Genomic DNA, 18,793 nt, shown 5'->3' with positions numbered 1-18,793 from the left:
TTGCTATAATTAATTTAGGATATATGTATAAAGTTAAGTCAACTTCTCTCTGTTCTTTAAACAAAATGGCCTCCTTCGCCCAGGTGATGGGCTTTTACTACCTGGTACTGCCCCTTGAGCCACAGAAGAATGCAGCTTCTCTGTTTGGTAATCGATTTGCTGTGTAACTGGAGAAAGAACCACAGTGCAATCATTTTGTAGCGGAAATGATTCCAACGTGGGAATTAGGCCATATGTATAAAAAATGTGGACTTGCAATACATTTGTAATTTCAGAAGGTGAGAAAGTATAGGCACTTTCAGGGCTGGATACTGATCTCATCTTTGTATCTGCAGCACTCAATGCAGCACCTGGATTTTATACATGCTTAATAAATATTTGTAGAAAGGAAGGAGGGGGAGAGCGAGTGAGAGAGAGAAATGGAACAGCTTTGATGCCCAATCTCTGTGGGCTTTAGATAAATAGCTCTTTAGTTTTTAAAGAATGTGAAAAAAAAAAAAACAAAAATTCTGTAGGAACAAAAGCCCTAAATGAATACCAAATTAAATGGTATTAATCATTTTTAATGATTAATTAAACCATCATTCCAAATGAAAAATTCTCTTCGTTGATAAATATCATGTATTTTTATAGTTGTGAATAGTTTATCTGTACTTTCCCATTTTACTCATTTTTAATTGTGAAAATAATTTATTAAAAAGAAAACCCAACCAATTAGAAGGTATATAAAACAAAAGTGGAAGTTCCCTTTCTCCCACCACTGGATTCCGAACTCCTCCCTTTGGGAAAACTCTGCTAACAGTTTGATAAGTAAAATACCTTTTTATTGGCTTTATCATTTACTGCTCATCTTGTACCTGCTTCCAAAAAGAGGAGTTGAAGGGGCTTATGAGGAGTATACCTAGGGAATAAAAAGGGAAATAAAAAGTGGGAAGTTCTGAATGGAGGAGAGAAACAAATAATAATATACTCTAGGTGAATGTAATTAACATTTGTTGTCATTCATTCATATCATTCATTCAATGCATGTTCTGACCTATGCACTGGGTCCTTGGATTATTGTGGTAAACAAAATAGAACTCTAGAAGGGGAGTCAAATGTCAAACCACATATAGGGACAGACTCTGATAAATGCTCAGGGAGATTGTTTCTAGATGGATGACGGATGCTGTTCAAAGACCTCCCAGGGAAATAACATCCTGGCCACGCCCTGAAAGATGGGTTGGTGTTAGTCACACAAAAAGATGTAGAGAAGACTTGGTATACTGGAGGCACAAAGAAAAAGATCTGTGAGGCTGGAGGTCAGTAGAACCCAACAAACAAAGGGAGATCCAAGATTGGAGAGGTAGGTAGGAGGCAGGCAGTGCATGGATTTGTGGGCTATTGTATGGCTTGAATTGTATCCCCCCAAAAAAGATATGTTAGAGTCCTAACCCCCAGTACCTCGAAGTGTGGCCTTATTTGGACATAGAGTTTCCAGAGGCAATCAAATTAAAATGAGGTCATTAGCGTGGACTCCAATCCAGTATGACTGGTGTCTTCATAAGCAGGGAGAATTTGGTCATGGAGAGGTGTGCATAGAGAGAACACCATGTGTAGAGACACCTATAAACCATGGAGAGAGGCCTGGAACATACTTCCCCTCACAGCCCTCAGAAGGAACCAACCCTACTGACAACCCTACTGACATCTTGATTGCAGACTTCTAGCCTCCAGAACCGAGAGAGAACAAATGTAAGTTGTTCGAAGCCATCCAACATGTGGTACTTGGTTACGGTAGCCCTAGCAAACCGGCACAGCCATGCTGAAGCATCTGTGATTTACTCTAAGGGCAGTGAGACAACTTTAGAGTTTCAACTGAGGAGTGACATAGGGTCACAAAGGTCACAGGAGCTACTGGGTGAAGAACACAGGATTGGCAGAGGCTAGGGCAGATCTGTTTTGTTGCCCCTGAAGGCAAAAAAGAAAGCATTCATCATTTACATCATTTTTTTTTGTAGCTCACTAAACATATAAGGTTTGAAAGAAAATATTTTTTTTTCCTTTAGACTAAAATTGAAAAGAAATTTTCACGTAGTACTCCCATGCAAAGATATATGAACAATATAAACTCTACATTTTTACCAAAACAGAAAACCATTCTTCTCACATTGCTGTTTCTTATACTGTTCCTTGGTCAGAACCCCAGAACCCAAAGTGAAAGCATCCCTTCCTTGGGGTGGTTTGGGGTGTTGTGCGGGGGTTGGAGGATGCTCTCTGTTCTTTCAGGACCCACATTTTTGTTGTTGTAAGGCTGGTCAACGGTTAATCAAATTTAAGTGCTTTTATGTTTAGGTAATACTTCTCAAACCGTTCGTTTTGTTTTTCATTTATGTTTTCTTTCCTTGATTGGTTTCCTCAGTTTTGTTTTGTTTTTTTAATTTCTAGTCATCTACTTTCTTAGCCTTTGGTTTTTAAAAATGTCACACTTCCAAGGACACCTGGGTGGCTCAGTCGTTGAGGGTCTGTCTGCCTTTGGCTCAGGGCCTGATCCTAGAGTCCTGGGATTGAGTCCTGTATGGGGCTCTCCACAGGGAACCTACTTCTCCCTTTTCCTATGTCTTTCTCTCTCTCATGAATAGATAAAAATCTTTAAAAAAATTTTTTTTTAGAAAGTCACACTTCCAAAAAAGTGGCAAACACAGCATTATAGACTTCTACATATCCTTCATTCAGGTTCCCCAATATTCACATGTGGCCATGCTTGCTTAACTAGTCTACTTCTTTCTCTCTCTTTAAATATATTCTGAAGCCTTTGATGGATGCGTGGGTGGCTCAGTCAGTTAAGCATCTGCCTTCAGCACAGGTCATGATCTCAGGGTCCTGGGATCCAGCTCTGTATTGGGCCCTGCACTCAGCAGGGAGTCTGCTTCTCCACTCTCTGCCTCTCTTCCCTCCCCCCTTTCCCCCTTTTTGTGATCTCTCTCAAATAAATAAATAAATAAAATATTTAAAAATAAATAACTATATTCTGAACCCTTTTAGAGTAAGTTACGTGTACTTTATCCTGACAATATTTTTATCTGGTTATTGTGTTCAGAAGTTCCTTTGTTACTCAGGTAGTATGCTTAAATTGCTTTAATTTCTGACACACTTTAAGTTTGTCATTTGGGTTCCTGGGTGGCTCAGTCGGTTAAGCATCTGCCTTTGGCTCAGGTCATGAGTCCAGAGTCCTAGGACTGATGCCAGCTTTGGGCTCCCTGCTCAGTGGGGAGTCTACTTCTCTGTTTCCCCTGCTCATGCTCTCTCTCTCTCTCTCTCTCATGCACTCTCTCTCGCCTCTCTCTCAAATAAATAAATAAATAAATAAATAATAAGTCTTAAAAAAACAGTTTGCAATTTGATTGCTTTGAGGTTAAATATGACATACAGAATTCCTACCTTTTGAAATTGACTATTTACTTATTTTTTTTAAGATTTTATTTATTTATTTGAGAGACAGAGAGTGGAGTGCATGAGAGAAAGAGAGAGAGAGAGCACAAGTAGAGGGGGGGAGGGAGAGGGAGAAGCAGACTCCCTGCTAAGCAGGAAGCCTGATGTAGAACTCGATCCCAGGACCCTGGGGATCTTGACCTGAGCCCAAGACAGATGTTTAACCGACTGAGCCACCCAGGTGCCTGACTAAATATTTATTTAAATGGAAGAATGTTCTGAAAGCTTTTTTTTTTTTCTAATAAGATTAAGGGAAATATGTGTTTCCTTATTCTCCCAATTGGTTTTTTTACATGTGCTAATTTTGTCTTACTCTCTATGATTGCTAAATTGTCTAATTTTTTTTCTTCTGATAATGTTTCATCAATTATAGGCATATTACAGTCTATATTTTTCCTTATATCTATTTTGTTTTTCCTTTTATGTGTCTTGCTATTCTGCTGTCTGGCACAGAATAAATGAAATATTTTGATGCTTCTGATGTCGAATGTATGTTGACTTTTACTTAGTGTTCTTGTTTTCTGTGAAAGATACTTTATTTGACTCCATTATAGCAGCTATTGCAGCACATGGTGTTTCCTGTGTTATCCCTAATCAACTTTATCAAATTGCGAATCCTGGGCATTCAGAGAAAAATCTCAAAACATAGAGAAGGAGTGACTGGGTTTCCTGGAGGGGTCATCTTTCCAAATGGCACCCTGAAATGTACATCTGTCCTCTTCAGAGACACAACATGTTCTCCACAGAGGGAGACAACAGCACCAAGAAAGTTGATGCTTAAACCAACTTGCAGGATGTTCTGTTACTAGAGCTCCTGTACACAAATCACTTGGGGCAGAGGGGGCTTCCAGTAAATGGCAGATATTCTTGGTTCTCACAGCAATCCTGTGAGATGCAGACTATCACCCCCAATTTACATATGAGAAGACTTAAGTTTACATTAGCCAGTGAAAAACTGGAGGATCCAGGATTCAAATTCACATCTTTTTTACTCCTGTTCCACAATCTTACCACTGCCCTATATGGCCTCTTGGTGTGGTGCCTTCTCCCCTTTTTAAAGATTTTTAAATTTTTTATTTATTTTTTAAAGATTTTTTAAAAAGATTTTAAATTATTTATTTATGAGAGACAGAGAGAGAGGCAGAGACATAGGCAGAGGGAGAAGCAGGCTCCCTTCGGGGAGCCTGATGTGGGACTCAGTCTCAGGCCCCTGGGATCATGATCTGAGCCAAAGGCAGATGATCAACCACTGGACCATCCAGGCATCCCCGTTATGTAAATTTCATGTCAATAAATAAATCAGAAAACAAACAAACTAAAGGGCATAGCCTTTCCATGGGATCAACCGGGAAGCTACCTATATTCCTTACAAATTCTTCTTTATAAACAGCTTCCAAGCCTTTGAAGAGGTGAGACTTCCCTTTTCAGGAAAGCTTGCACTGTGGGTTGAACTGTGGACACCCCTCAAGCCCCCAAAAGATATGTTGAAGTCCTAATCCTCCAATACCTCTGAAGGTGATCTTATTTGGAAATACAGTTTTTGCAGGTGATCAAATTAAGATGAAGTCATACTGAATTAGGGTAGACCCTAATCCAATGTGACTGGTGTCCTGGTAATGGCAGGAGAGACAAACAAAGATGAAGGGAGAAGAAGGCCATGTGCCAATGGAAGCAGAGATTGGAGTTATACAGTGGCAAGCCAGAGAACACCAAGGATTGTCAGCTGATATGGACTGAATGTTTGTGTGTCCCCCAAATTCATCTGTTGAAGCCCTCAACTCTGATGTGATGCTTTTGTTTCTTTTTTTTTCTTTTTAAAAAAGATTTTTATTTATTTATTCATGAAAGACAGAGAGAGAGAGGCAGAGACACAGGCAGAGGGAGAAGCAGGCCCCGTGCATGGAGCCTGATGTGGGACTTAATTCCAGGTCTCCAGGACCATGCCCCGGGCTGAAGATGCACTAAACCGCTGAGCCACCCGGGCTGCCTGATGTGATGGTTTTGGACGTAGGGTCTTTGGGAGGTAGTTAGGTTTAGGTGAGGTCATGAGGGTGGAGCCCATGCTAAGATTAGTGGCCTTATATGAAGAGGAAGAGAGACTATATCTCTCCCTATCTCTTTCTATGTACCACATACAGACATAGTAAGAAGGAGGCCATCTGCAAATCAGGAAGAGAGCCCTCACCCAGTAACCAAATCATTTGGCACCTTGGTCTTAGACTTCACAGCTCCAGAACTATGGGAAATAAATATCTGCCTTTAAGCCACATGCCAGTCTATGGCATTTTGTTATAGCAGCCTGAGCTGACTAAGACACTGGTAAACCCCAGAACAGAGAAGAGACAAGGAAAGAATCTCCTCTCTGGGTTGTAGAGAGAGCATGGCTCTTTGGACACCTTTACCTTGGACTTCTGGCCTCCAGAATGGTGAGAGAAGAGATTTCGTTGTTCTAAGTCACCCAGTTTGTGGTACTTTGTTATGGCAGCCCTAGGGAAAAAAAAAGAGTAAGTATACTACTCCTGGTAACAGAAAGGATTTAAGATGATTTAAAAGAATCTGGTAAATATGATAAGAAAAAAAATAAAGATGGCAATGAATGGTAGTCCCAGGAATATAACATTGTAACTTCATGTTTTAAAGGCCCTTCAATTCTATGCCATTCCAAATATACAGAAGTGATAACGGGGAAAAAACTCAAGAAGAGAAAGACATCATTGAAATCAATATTAGGTAAGTAACATGTCCTTGGACCAGAAATGAGAGAACCCAACATGGAAGCAGGGCTGAGTGCTCAGATGTGTGCTGGCCTCTGGGTTCAGATATAGGGGAGGCAGTTCCAAGATTAACTCCTGTGCTCGAAGAGGGACTCAGGGTGTACCAGCTGTGATGGGGGACCACTGGGCTGGAGCTTCCCCAGCTGTACAGGAGACTTGAAGAATGTTGCCACAGCTGTCTGGGGCCAGTGCTTTCAGCTAACTCTAAGCCCAGGGAGGTGGGAGGAAGCAGAGGGACCTCCTGGCCATGTCTGCAGAGCCCCAACTGTCGTATAGCCTTTGGCTCTGGCCCTGGGCCCCCGAGACCTGTGGGCTGAGTGGGTGAGTGATGGTGAGTGAGCACAGAAAACAAGGAGGAGAAGTCTCCACTTAAGATGACTCTGCAGACTAAAATTTCAACTGAAGAAAATGAATGCTAAGAAAAAGCAAAAAAAAAAAAAAATTGTAAATCAACAACCAGGAAAATGAATCCTTTTTTGAGATTGTATTTCTTTGAGAGAGAGAGTGAGAAACACAGATGAGAACAAGTCGGGGGAGAGGCAGAAGGAGAAGCAGACTCTTCATTGAGCAGGGAGCCTGACATGGGGACCCCCGGGATCATGACCTGAGCTAAAGGCAGATCCTTAAAGACTGAGCCACCCAGGCGCCCCTGATAAATGAATTCTTAAAGAAATGAAAATAATAACAAAATCTGAACATGGCTTTCAAATAATATGGTTTGGGGCCTCCCAGAGACATAGGATGAGAAATTAGCAGACAAGCAGTGGCAGAGACTGGAAGTACAGGTGGATAGGAAAAAAAAAAAAAAGGTTTCAAGTTCTTGGAATGAAAAATATGATCACCAAAATACAGAACTCAGGAGATGGGATTAAACTCTGCACTGGAAGCAACTGAGAAGAGAAATGGTTAACTGCATTGAAGGATTTACCCGGGATGCATCTTCAAGAGATAAACAGAATAAAAACTGTGAGAGCAGTTAAGAAACTTAAAAAACTGATGGAAGAGCTCCACCACATACCTCATAGATGGTTGAGAATGAGATTGGTGGCAAATTCAGGTGAGGATGTTCCAGGTTAAGGAGAGACACAAATCCTCCACTAGGAAGTGCACCGCAGATGCCATGCTAGGTCAACGAGTACTAATCAATCCCTAATAAAACAGAGGTTTAAAAAGCCAGTCTTTAGTAAGAACACTGGGCTGAGAATAGATGTCACATTAGCAGAAATGGACATAGGAGGTAGTGGAGGTGTTTTCCAAGGCTCCATTTGCTCCAAGAATGTTCCATCCCGATCATACTACTTTGGAGGAGTTAGCTTAAACCCGAGCTTATGTCAGTTCCATGGAACCAACCAGTTTAGGACACTCACAGTTACCAGTCCCTTCCCACCAACCTGAGAACCCTAGAGACCTACATCTCCCAACAAAGGACGAGGTGGGTGGGAGGCTACAGATGTTACTGGAAGAGCCACTCAGAGAACATCAGTGACAGGTGTGGGGAGGATGGGCAGACAGTGAGGGGAGTGAACCCTGGAGGTCCTGTGGGACCTTTGAACTGGTCTTCCCAGCCAAGGAGTTAGGATTTTAGCTCAGGTCAAGACCATGCATAATACCCTGTAATCCTAGTACATGGTTGACAATCAGCAGACCCTACTGCAGACGACAATAATTGCTAGAATGGCTACATCCAGAGCTTTGTGGTAGTGGTAATGAACTTGGGTTCTCCAGCAAGCTGACCTGGCTCAGAATCTTGGCTCCTAGGATGCCCGGGTGGCTTAGCGGTTGAGCACCTGCCTTCAGCCTAGGGCATGATCCCGGGATTCCGGGATCAAGTCCCACATCAGGCTCCCTGCAGGGAGCCTGCTTCTCCCTCAGCCTGTGTCTCTGCCTGTCTCATAAATAAATAAGTAAATAAATCTTAAAAAAAAAAAAAAGAATCTTGGTTCCCTCACTCATTAGCTGTGTGACCTTGGCCAAGTTTCTAATTCTCTCTGAACCTGCAGCTAAATATCTGTGAAACAAGTGTGGTAAGTGTACCCATCCCTTGGGATGATGTGTATGGAGTGCTTGGCACAGTGATTGCTACTTATCAAGCAGGCTATCAATAATAGCTGTGATTACTTTTTTAAAAGGGGGGACTGGGCAGATGTGTTAGATTTCCACAGTCGGAGAGAGAACCAGCATCTGAATAGGCTGTCGCCACCATTACTAATCACTGATTTTCCTTCTGTACTTTCTCTCCATTTCTAGTTGCTTCTCTTTCCATTCAGATTTCTCTTATCTCCCTTTCCAAAAAAATTCCCAACAGGGGCGCCTGGGTGGCTCAGTGGTTGAGCATCTGCCTTTGGCTCAGGTCCTGATCCCGGGGTCCTGGGATCGAGTTCCACATCGGGCTCCCCATGGGGAACCTGCTTCTCCTTCTGCCCATGTCTCTGCCTCTCTCTGTGTGTCACTCATGAATAAATAAAAGTCTTTTTAAAAATGTTAAAAAAAATTCTCAACACTCAGGAGAGGCTCTGTTATCAGTCATTTACACAGTAGTGTGAACTAATCACTATTACTTCCTTTATTTGGGGCAGGAGAGGATTGCATCTGGAGTCTTATCTCTAACCTTGGGCTGAAGGTACAGTATCACCTTGGAAAGAGCTTCAGGCAACACTGAGTAAGCACCTGGGGTGTATGGTGGACTCAGCATCCTTGCTGTAAGTATTAGTGCTGTGTTAGAGTCTTAAAAAATAAACCTTTCTTTTCATTACACTGCTTGCTTGTCTTCTCCATCTTCTTCCTCTTTGACCCTCTCTCTGTCTCTGTCTCTGTGTCTCTCTCACACACACATACAGCCATTATCATTAGTCTTTATTCCGAGCCATTTGAAAGCAAGCCACACACCCAACTCTCCTAAATTCTCCTGTATGTGCCTCCTCCCAAAACAACAACCCTTTCCTGCATGACCACAGCACAGCTTTCCCAGGCAGGGAATCACCACGGACACGCCATATCTTTCAATCTACAGACTCTACTCAAACTCCTCCACTGTCCTGGTGACATCCCTTCTTCGTTGCCGGTCCAAGACCCCATCCAGGAACATGCATTGTATGTAGTTGTTGTCTCATGCGTCTGCCTTGATCTGTCTTTCCTTGTTTCTCATGTCTTTATCAGTTTGAAAGTACATGCTTTTCATTTTGTAGGATAACCTTAGCCAGGGTCTGTCCAGTGTTTCTTTTGACCAGATTCAGGCCAATCTGAATCAATGCTTGGCAGGGGGACGCCCCCTGGATGGTGCTGTGTTCTCTCCGTGTATCTCAGCAGGTGGCACATGGCATCCACCCACCCCCACCACCATGAACCCTAATTACCTGGCCAAATTGGTATCTGCCACGACTCTCAACTGTGTAGTCATCATTTTCCCTGCATATATAATTAGTATTTTGTGGGGAGGTCATCTGAGATTATATCTTGTTCTACCTCCTGTCCAATCAATTGCAGCTAGGATGATTGCTAAATGGTGATAAACTATTTCTATAATTCCTTCTGGAATTATAATAAAAAACAGCTTTAGTGTGATGCAATTCATAAATCATATAATTCATGTGCTTCCAGTGTACAATTCAGTGCCTTTCTGTATATTCCCAGAACTGTGCACCCATTTCCTCAATCAACTTTAGAACATTTTCATTACTGTCAAAAGGAACTCCACACCTCTTAGCTGGCACCTCCAGGATCCTCCAACATCTACAGCCCTGGGCACTGATTTCCATTCAGTCTCTGTGGATTTGCCTGTTCCAGACATTTCATATAAATGGACTGGTACAGTATGGGGTCTCTTGTGATTGGCTTTCTTTCATTTGGTATAATGTTTTCAAAGATATCCATGTTTTATAGTTCATTTATCAGTTCATATATATTAAAAAATAATAAATAACCCTCACCTGTAAGGCTGCAAAAACCAATATGTAGATAAAACACTAAGTACCACGCTGTATGCTGGGTAAGTGCGAAACGAGGGACAATATCGTTGTTGCTATGCTGACCTCTCAGTGAAATGCAGATATGAGGGTGAGGGAAGGTGGAACACAGGGAGCAGGGTCTGGAGTTTGTGTACTTAAGAAAATATTCTCAGCTAATAAGGCTAATCCAGCCCCCAAGAGCTGAGACTCAGGATTTAAGTCTTCTGGAGCTCACCGTCTAGCCACCTTATAATATAGAACCACACCAGGAAAACTGGAAATAAACCAACTGAAATTAAAAACCTTCCCATTGTACAAAATACAAGCACCGAAACGCATGCCTGCTATTCATCAGAAAATGCTTTCATTTCTTAATGTTAAATTATCATTTTAATATTAATTCATAATTATTGTGTGTTTACTATACTCCAGGCCCTGCCCTGAGCATTTGCCACATATCACTCCGTGTAATCTTTTCAACAGCACCCCCAAAGTAAATGTGTTCCCATTTCTACCTTAGAGATGAAGAAATGGAGGGACAGGAGAGTGAAATAATTTGTCCAGGGTCACAGAGCTAGAGTTTTGACACTTACTCAGGGACCCGTTGACAGGCGTTGTTATCCGATTTCACAAGCCAACAGAGAGAGCAAAACAGAATGAAGGCAAGGTGCTCCTGCAAGCAAAAGTGACGGCTACAGGACACAGGGAAGCTGTAAAAAGCAGACAGGAAATGTCCCAACCGTCGTGGCTCAGAGCCCACAGTGTGGGGAAGAGGAGGAGGAGGAGTGGCCCAGAGCTTCATTGTCCTGTGGTCTACAGAGCACTTGCACACTTGTTTCATTGGACCCTGAGTGAATAAAGACAGTTCAATCCAATTTGGTATCTTCTGCTTAAAAACAAGGATGCGTGCAACCCAACTGAGGAGGAGAGGTTCTTATTTTTGAAAAGTTGTTCCTTTAAAAGAGTGGAAAAAATATCTATTACTTTGAAAGTTAATTGAGGTAAATAACATAACGTACCAGGTTATGAAGTGCCTGACGCAGACAAGGAGACGTCATTCCTGGTTGATGGCTAGCGCCAATTTGGTATTTCGATGTTTTGTATAAGGCTCACTTCTTTTTTTAGTTCAAAGATTCATTTCTTTATGAGAGAGAGAGAGAGAGGGCGGTGGGGAAGGGGCAGAGGGAGAGAGAGGGAGAGAGAATCTCAAGCAGACTCCGCACTGAGCGGGGAGCCTGACGCAGGGCTCGACCTCACAACCTGTGAGGTCATGACCTGAGCCAAAACCAAGAGTCGATGCTTAGACTGAGTCACCCAGGTGTCCCTAAAGTTCGCTTCTCCAGATTTTATTCAAGTCGAGGGTGATGAACTCATTTTTCATAAAAATCACTCTGCTCCTCCCTCATTCTTAGCTGTGAATGGTGACTTCTTTCTTTCTTTTCTTTTCTTTTCTTTTCTTTTCTTTTCTTTCTTTTCTTTTCTTTTCTTTTCTTCTTTTCTTTTCTTTTCTTTTCTTTCTTCTTTCTTTTCTTTCCTTTCTTTCTTTTCTCTTTCTTTTCTTTTCTTTTCTTTTCTTTTCTTTTCTTTTTTTTCTTTCTTTTCTTTTCCCTTCCTTTCCTTTCCTTTCCTTTCCTTTCCTTTCCTTTCCTCCCTTCCTCTCTCCTTCCCTCTCTCCTCCCTTTTCCTCTTCATTTGGTGGCGCTAAAGACCGGAGGCTGGCAGGTGGAGGAGGTGCAGAAAGAGGTGGCCGCGAAGCCACACGGCATCTGAGCTCAGTGACTTCGCAGGGGTGTGAGATGTTGGCTTGCACCTCCCTCCCTCCTGCCTCTCCTTGAAGGCAAACCATGGAACCCTCTTGGGGGCTCCAGCCCATAGGCTCAGACTCCTGATTTCCCCCATAGCCCTTCCCAGATCTGGAGGGGAGGGACCCTGGGGCACCCAGTCCCTCTTGAGCTGCATCCCCCCCCACACCCCCCTCACCCCGCCTTCCAGCTGTGATTTATTGGAGGGGTCCTGGAGCAGAGGAGGCGTTGTCTGTTTTTGTTTTAATGGTAATTTACAGCTTCGGCCTGCCCTCATGGTCACCTTCCCCTCTGCTCAAGTAGGTGAACACAATGTCTCCGTCTTGGTCGCCGCAGAAAGGGGGCTTTCTCCGAGGGTGCCATGAATTGGCCGCGGCTGCGCCCCTGACAGCCGGGCAGGGGGCGATTAGCCGGCACAGATGAGGGCCATTAGCCAAATGGAGTGTGCCATCTTCACAGCACAAATATTTTCCCCGGCCATAATACCCTCTTAAGGAGACCTCAAGTGGCCCGGCCTTGTCACCAGCTCTTCCAGGCACACCACCAATCGTTTTTACTGCTGCTGGCGTTTGCCGGGAGGAGAGGGCAAGAGGAAGGCAGGGCCTGAGAGCATCCCAAGAGATCTTGGCCCTTGTGGCCCTATTGTACTTTCTCTTGAAGACAAAGAACGCCCAAGCCTTTCTCCAGAGAGTCGCTTAAGCTTCATCGATAAATCAGAGTCCAGCTCTAGCTATTCAGACGAGGCCGAGAGATCCTGAGGGCCCCGGCGATGGATTTGCCCTTCTGGGGTATGTAGGACAGGAGAGATTTTGAGCCTAACGCATTTTGTTTGAATTTCTCTCCCCCCCACCCACCCCTTTTCTTTGTGGCTTTTCTCTTTTCTGTCCGGCTCCGTGTGGAACAGAAGATGCGTTTGTAGGCCTGAATCAGGGGGATTGTTTCCATCATCAGACCATTCACGCCTGCCCCTCCCCTGTTGTAAAACACCAGGCCCGCCGAGGAACAGCGGCCCCATTGTGTGGCGCCCCATACCACCCAGATTTCACCTCAGCCTGTGCCGAGCCCCTTTTTTGTTCCCAGTCAAAAGAAAGCATTTGCTCAGGGGAGGGGAGGGGTGTTCCTATTGCTTCCACTAACACGGAGGTTAAAGGGAAGATTGATGGGAGAAAGTTCACCTAGAAAACCAGGATAAATTTCTTGCCGGCCAAGGCCAGTTGTTTCATTGTCCTGGGGCCATGTTTTTTGTTAATTATCTCTCACTCTCTCCTTTTATCCAGGAGAAAAGTAGCAAAGCAGGGAGAAAGGAACAGGATATAGGGGTCAGGGGTCCCATTGGGCCACCTAGGTATTCCATTGGGAAGGCCAGGGTGGGTAAGGCCCAGGGCGAGTCTTGCGCAGCTTGTGGGTGGAGAAGACTGGTGACCATCTCGATCATAACGAATTTGATGCTGTCGTTTATGTTGAAAACTTCCCACCGCTCGCCCCTTGCTCTGGCCCCCCGTACCTTTCCTCCAGTTCCCAGAGTTTTATCTTTTTTCCAATCCCTTGCTCATTGCCCCCAACTCTCCCTCTCTCTCTCTCTCTCTCTCTCACACACACACACACACACTTTTTCCTTTTTTAATTTTAAGCCCCATGAAACGGTAGGGCGGATTTCAGAAAGGGAAGGGGGAAAAGAAAAAAGAAAAGAAAAGAAAAAGAAAAAGAAAAAAAAACACACCGAGAGAAAGACTAAGAAAGTTGGTCCAAACAAGAACATGTTGTCAAGGAAATAAACCTTGGTGAGGGTAGGCATGAGACCACAGCTGCTGGATTTGGCCAGCCTCAGACGCTGGTGGTAATGACAATGATTCTCAATGGCAGTGTCCCAGCTCCGAACATAAATAGGGCTCAGCCTGAAAGGGGAGGAAATGGAACAAAACATTTCCTTGGGTACCACTGGCAAAGAAATAACATCAATTTCAGTTTGGGGGAAAAAAAAGCCAAAGAATCTCCCTGTTTCCCCACATTAGCAAAGGCAAATTCATAACTCGCCAACAAAGTACCTTTGAAATGCAGCTGCACTCCACGAACACACTGCCTTTTTCCACCCAGAGAGACAACCCTGTCTTGACCAGAAAGAAAGGAGAAAGAAAAAAAGCACACACTATTGAAAACCCACCAGAGAGGGTGAAGGAAGAGGGGAGGCGGGGGTGCTGGGGGCTGGAGGCGGGAGGGAGGGGAAATGCGTGGATCTTGGCAGATGCCAACGATAAGCTTTACCTAGTATAATGCAACCTTCTTTGCCTTTCCAAGAGGAGGCCTGTGATGAATGGCCACACAGATCCTCGGGAGAGGGGCTGCACGCAGGCAGCTGTTGGCCAGGAAGGAAGGCCGCTGGGCAGGCCCTGGCTCCCAGGTACTGGGCTGTCGGATCCCAGCGCCTCTGAGGACCTAGCAGCTGCTGCCCCCCAGGGGAAGAGGGGTTCTGGGACTGGCTCCTGCCAGACGGCCTGGGGCCTGAGCCAGGGCCCCAGCGGCCCAGGGATGGGTCTGTATGACAGCACTTTAGAATACAGTACAAAGCTGGAATTCTGGTGTGCGCTTCCTCCGGGCCCTCCAGGATGAGCAATGACTGTGGGCTTGGCAGATCCAGCTTCAGAGATAAGAAAAAGACTGTAAAATATGAATACGATATTAGCCGTGAATATGATTCTTTGTTTAGAGTGAGAAAAGAAATCCCAACAACTTACACAAGTTAAAGGCTGGTGAATACCATAAATGTCACAAAAATCCAGAAATAGAATATGACTTGTCTCTCTCTCTCTATAGCACACGTATTACATATATAAAATATTTACGTATTTCTTTTTTTAAAAAAATTAACTGCTGGACACATCTCTATGACACGTCTCTACAGACTGCTTCTCAGTCTACACAATTCAGCCCTTGTTTCCCCTCTACCTTTTTTTTTATATACCTTTAAATAAAAATACTTTATTCATTCCTGACAGGTTATCAAAACGTACATTGTTAACCAAGTAAAAACGGTACTTTGAAATAGCTGACTAGGGCATATTTGGAGGATTTTTGGTTAATTTCAGAAAAGTAAAAATCATTTCCAATCTTCCTTTCCACACATTCCTAACAAGCTTGCACTCTATATGCTCAAAAGTGAACGCATAAACAATCATATGGGCCCCAGTTCATTATAGAACACATATTTTCATTTACACTTAAAATAAATGGAAGTTACATTTGAGTTAGCTTCCTTTGCCAAAAACATTCAGTCTTACTCTATATTGTGAAGATTTGTAAATTACAAAACGAATATATCACGACTTGTATTAATCTAAATGCGCACGCGCGTGCGCGTGCACACACACACACACACACAATTCGGGGGCTGAGCACCAACGGATGTGTCTATATCACCTTATGATTTCTGACTTGCCAGTCTTGTGACCTCTTGTCTCTGTGCTGGGGGACTCCACACCGTGTGCGGCAGGGCTACTGCTGGCACCCATTTTTTACACCCTGATGGCTAGTGGCCACTTCACTGTAGAGAAGTGGCTGCAAAGCACACAGGTAAATGCCAGCAAATTAAATGTACCCCCACCACTGTGCGTGGTTAAACTGCCCTTGGCTGCATCCCAAAATGCTCTGAGTCACTGCAACGCCTCCAGATGCAGGAAGAGTGGAAAAGGAGCCGTCGGCGTGGAGACAGGGGTCTTACTTAGTCCATTGTGGTTAAAACATCTAACAAGTGCACATGAAAACATATGACTGTGTGAACAAGTTGGTAGGACCCTTCCCAAGCCTTGAAAGGGTTGGTGCAAATGAAGGTCCTTTAAGGATAAGTTTTGTTAGATTCACCATTAAGCAGCCTCTGCCCACGCGGGTTACTTGGTCAACGTCAGTATCTATAAAGCTGGGTCTTGATCATTTGCACGGTAGACTTCCTCTGTGAAGGCTTCCCTCATATCCCTGGGAAGAAACCCCTGGATCTCACTAGGATACTTTGAACCTTCTGCACTGCTCATCCTTGCTGGTTCCCAGGGACTATAAGTTGCTCAGGACGTGGACTGTGTCTTATTCCCACAGGAGCACCCATAACAACACTCCCAGCATGTGGTTCTCAATAAATATGTGTTGAGACAACAAGAGAACAGATGCATGACACCAGGTAAAGCCCCAAGGTTAGCTGGCTCACGTGGAGAAGGTTTGCACTTCCCCACCTTGCTTCTGGGCGTAGCACGAAAGGGACTCAAAATGAAAAGTCAGTGTTAGAGAGAGACCAACTGCTATAACCAGGTGGCATCCATAGTGCTTCTCAAGGTGGAGAAAAAAAACAAAACAAAACTTCATCCCAAAGTGGCCAGCGACTCTGTCCACCCTTAACCCTGTGTCACCCACAGTGCCTGAGAAGCGCTGGGTAGGTGGAGTTGTATTTTACTGAGTGGGTTATCTGTTTGTTCCTGTGCTAAGGGCTGGGAATTACACAGTGAACGAAGGACTACATTCTGTAAGCATTTTGTAGAAGCTCATGTGGTCCATTCAAAAACCCAACGAGGCAGACTCATTATGGATGAGGAAACAAGGGTCTCAGAGAAGCGAATGACTTGTTCTTATAGCTATAAGAAGACCAGACTTGGGGTGGGAACCCAGGTCTACCTGAATAAGCTAATAGGCTCACTGCCCAGCTGGGAAGACAGTGCAGAAATCAATTAGCATATAGTGGGGGTGAACATTCAGCAGAGGTGTGTGCATGTGCTGTCAGAGGGTAGAGGATGGAATATGGCTGCTTTTGCTGGAGGGGGATGGGAAAAGTGGATTTGGGGGATGGGAAGCTTCCCTTCACCTTCAGCCTTCCCCTCATCCAGGGCCATAGCTTCGGGGCTGGATGACTTTCCAGCCAACTGTACACGTCAGCTTCACATGGATTCCAACCCAGTTTGGAGGAGAACCGCTTGGAAACTTAAGTCTTGCTTGCCAGATGGTGATCTCTCAGGCCAGGCTGCTTCTGCATTCATTTTTTCCTGGATTTTATTTTTCAGGGTAACAAGGGAGAGGGCTGGGAATGAAAAAGTTTTGTAGGGAGAGAGAGAAAGAGAGAGAGAGAGAGAGATGAGGAGAGATGGGGTGAGGAGGAATGGAAATCATCGGGCTGCCATGTTCTGAATTGGCCACTGACACTGATGGATCTTCTCCTTGGAGATGAACAAGCAATTTACCAGCCCGCAGGCCCTCACTCACACAATTCCTCACTCTAAATGAAGGGTCCACTCTGGCAGATTACCATGCCTTCCTCTCATTCCTTCTTCTCCGTACTTGACCTTCCCACTCTCCCACTAACTCAGCCCTCGTGTGCCTGGAGGCACAACTCCCAAGCAGGGCTGGAGGACACCAGCTGGATCCCAACCTTTCCCCAACTGGGGGTCACATCAATGACATAGCCTGGCTGCATGCAAGACTGTGGCAGTTCACAGCCAGGTGGAAGTCAGCAGTGTCCCGGTCCAGACATGAGAGCTCATGCTGATCCATTCGCCCTTGGATCTAATGGGGAATAAAAATGGTCCTCCCTGCTCTGATGACTCCAGGCCCATTTCTGGCTCTTCTCTTTCCCCTGGGAGGCTGTGATGGGACGTGGGGATGGATATAACTGACGAATGTTAGATGAGCTAACCCCCATGCTTCCTGGTTTATATTTTTCCATGATCAATATGTGCAAGGCCTTAAAATATTGAATCTGCATGGTCTTGTTTCTCACGGCCTCCTAGCTACAAACACCAAGCTCCTGTGACGTGGTGGGGCTGAGGAGAGAAGGAATGCCCACCCAGCTGAAGCAGGCTCACTCCCTGAATAACAACGGGTATGCTTCCATGATACTGGTCCATTTTTCTAGACCTTCCACCACATGCATAAGTGGTCTATAAACTGGACACATTCGATTCAATCATGGATTTTAATAATATGTCTACTCTGTATGAGCCACCTTGTCACCAAAATCCTAAGGCATATATATTTTTTTAAGATTTTACTTATTTACTCATGAGAGACACAAAGAGAGAGGCAGAGACATAGGCAGAGAGAGAAGCAGGCTCCATGCAGGGAGACTGACGTGGGACTCGATCCCAGAACCTTGGGATCATGCCTTGGGCCGAAGGCAGACGCTTAACCACTAAGACACCCCTGCATCCCCTAAGGCATATTTTTTAAGAAGGAACGATATTGAGCTGGGTTGGTCCCAACAAGGAATTTAGGGATGTTCAGTGATTTTTCTTTTTAACTTTGCCAAAGGGCACCGACACAGATGAGTCACTCATTTCTATGTGTGCATAGTATTTCCATAAACCAGAGCCAGGCCTAATGCAAAATTTATAACAGATGAGAGACTCTTGTCCTTGTCATTTTGCTTTCCCTCCTTTATCTTTTCTGTCCCTATTCAAGCTAGCTCCAGACACGGGAAAAACAGAAAAGCCACTGGGAAATAATTGGAAGTCTTTGCAAGAGGTCACATAGAGCAAAATCTCTGCTGCTCGACATCGGTGCTTGAGGCATTGATAAAATAAGTGAACGTCCATTTCCCTTAGTCCTGATCTTAAGCAAAGTTTAGGGCTTTGTGAATGTGTGAATGTGTTTATAAAATGAAAACGAGCTTATCTGGCTGCTGTACCGATGTGATTCTAGCTGTTTCAAGACCAATTTCTTTCTTTCTTTTTTTTTTTTCAAGGCCAATTTCTTTGTTGTCAGTAGTGAAGCTTAGCCGTGCTCACAGATATTCAATATACAAAGGCATTTAGCACCACGAAGCAAGTCTTTG

General features: G+C 44.3%; 1 long non-coding RNA gene across 1 annotated transcript; it reads right to left on the bottom strand.

Moving 5' to 3' along the window:
* Positions 1-817: 817 nt before the first annotated feature.
* LOC112661702 (uncharacterized) lies at positions 818-11,109 on the bottom strand. Its single transcript, XR_003137897.3, has 4 exons — positions 10,783-11,109; positions 7,264-7,394; positions 5,874-5,958; positions 818-901 (listed from the first exon to the last, which is right to left on the bottom strand). It is a non-coding gene; the product is annotated as an uncharacterized LOC112661702 (long non-coding RNA).
* Positions 11,110-18,793: the final 7,684 nt, after the last annotated feature.

This window comes from Canis lupus, chromosome 31 (assembly GCF_003254725.2).
Source record: "Canis lupus dingo isolate Sandy chromosome 31, ASM325472v2, whole genome shotgun sequence".
NCBI classification, from domain to species: Eukaryota; Metazoa; Chordata; class Mammalia; order Carnivora; family Canidae; genus Canis; species Canis lupus.
This window is presented reverse-complemented; position numbering and strand designations above follow the sequence as displayed.